This window comes from Salvelinus sp. IW2-2015, unplaced genomic scaffold (assembly GCF_002910315.2).
Source record: "Salvelinus sp. IW2-2015 unplaced genomic scaffold, ASM291031v2 Un_scaffold3211, whole genome shotgun sequence".
NCBI lineage: Eukaryota > Metazoa > Chordata > Actinopteri > Salmoniformes > Salmonidae > Salvelinus > Salvelinus sp. IW2-2015.
The window spans coordinates 86,589-89,096 of NW_019944498.1; positions in this window are offsets into that span (position 1 = coordinate 86,589).

Here is a 2,508-nt window from a genome sequence, read left to right on the forward strand (position 1 = left end):
CTGAAAGATAATTGCAAATAGATAACGTCACTAGCATATCCCATGTACACTAAAGGTGCACTTTATCTAGCTTTGGTGTACGTTTTTATTGTTTCACTCATTTAGCAGACGCTTTATCTAGAAGACTTACAGTTGACTTGCATCGATCTTCAGATAGCTAGGTAAGAACAACCACATATCACAGTCATAGTCAGTACATTCATCTCAGATAGCTAGGTGGACAACCACATTTCACAGTCACAGTCAGTACATTCATCTTCAGATAGCTAGGGTGAGGACAACCACATATCACAGTATAGTCAGTACATTCTATCTTCAGATAGCTAGGTGACAACCACATATCATTGTATAGTCAGTACATTCATCTACAGATTAGCTAATGGGTACAACACTATCACAGGTCAGTTACATTCATCTTTCAAGATCACGCTGTAGCTGCGCGTGAGTGCAACCCACATTAATCCTACATACCACAAGGTTAGCATGATTCCTTAGTAAACGTCGACAACCACCAGTAACTAACCAGCATTTTCGCACTCACTACGCCATTGGGGACCAACCTCATACATAATCCTCTACGCTATTCAGACCTACGAACATGTCTCAGCTGCTATTGACACTATACTAAGGTTGTTGTGTCTCAGTCGAAGGCGTCTTAGTACACTTCCCTCATCTTTACACTTGAGAGACAGACGTCTAACCGTGGAGAGCAATCTATGGCTTCACGTGTGCGATCCGTGCGACATACCAGTATCCATGCGCCACGATGTAGAGTCAATCCAGTGAGCAACATATCTTTAGCAGTATATTCTTACCTCGGTAGGGCACCTATCAACTGGTATATTCAGGATAGTCATTAGTCGTGCGACCTTAGATAACACTTCATCGTGCGAGCGATAACAAACCACATAATCAAGCTACACATCAACTTCAGATAGAGCTGTGAGTACGGCTGCGTGCTGCAACCAGCGAACATAATACTAGTCGTGTTAGGGATATACATTCAACCATTATGCATCTTCAGATAGCTATCGGTGGTGACAAATCCACAGTGTACACTCCGTCATAGTCTAATTACATAGTTCACTCTCTCTCTACCTAGGAACAAACACACAATACAAATCCTCAGTCAGTAGTCCGAGCAGAAAGTTGCGTGAATCGTGGTGCCATAGCGCCCTTGACATGAACCATTTCTTTGTGAATGTGCCCTATCAAACATTACCATGTGATGGTCAAGCCACTTGTGCAGCTACCCATGAAGTACATCTAAAGTACCACTCTAACATCACTTGTGCAAACCTGCTGAGGCTTAGCCAATCAAGTCGCTACAACCACTCCAGTGAGTGATTGCTAAGCTAAGCTGAGCAGCATCAGCGCAACCGCTCCTCTAATGTACAATAGCGGCCAGTGGGTCGGACATCTTAATCTAGCTAACGAATATGCTCGTGGTCGGCTAGGCGCTTCGAGCGACGGGCAGGGGCTACCAAAAGCGCTGCCCGGGTCTCGCCTAGCTGTAGTGTGTGCTTGGGGAAAAAGTAGTATTGTATGTAACGTTTCAGCTTAGTGTGTGCCACGCCCCTGTCTCACAACAACCCCGTAGAGTACGCCGTGCACACTGGAAGCGGTCCCGCAGGTCCTAAATGCCAGGACACTTCATCTCCCGTCTGAAATACTGAACTCGGCATGTCGGTGGGCTCCCTGCTTGTGCCATCAAAAACTCCTTGCAATCCAGAACACTCGCAGTGCCCGTGTGGTTTCATACACGGCCAGTTCTCTATCATGTCACCCCTGCTCCTCGTCACACACTCCGCTGCTTCCAACCTTCCCAGAGTCTCTCTCATGTCACGCGCTGCTCGCCCCTTGAAACTTTACTAAGAGGCTAAGTCACAGAGGAGAACAAGAGATGAACATGACTTTCATGAAAGGATGCTCATGAAATCTGTACATAAGAGAGCGTGGTCACAGAGGAGGAGAAACAGGGAGGAATGACTTTTGTCAGAAAGATGCTCATTGAATCCTTACTAGAACTGTCACAGAGGAGAAAGAGGAGAAGAGATGCTTCAGAATGCTCGCTGAATCGTGTTTACTAAGACTGGTCACCAGAGGAGGAACAGTGGTGGAGAATAACTGTTCAGAATAGCTCAGGATCTGGTACTAGGAGCTGGGTCACAGAGGAGAAAGAAGAACGAGGAGGAATGACTTTCAGGAATGCTCGATGAATCCTGTACTAGAGTAGGGTCACAGGAGAGGAAGCAGGTAGCTAGAAAAACATAAGTCAGGACTAGCTCATTGAATCGTTCGTTACTATGTATGCTAAAGTTAACAACACTAGGAGAGCAACAGGAATAATGACTTTCTTAGAATGTGTTTCAGAATCTGTTACTAAAGCTCAGTCACAGAGGAGGAACAGGAAAAATGACGTTTCAGATCACCTAGCTATGGCATTCCCATTAAGGAACTATTTGAATCAGTCTGTGACTAGAGCTCCCGATAAATCACAGGAGGTAG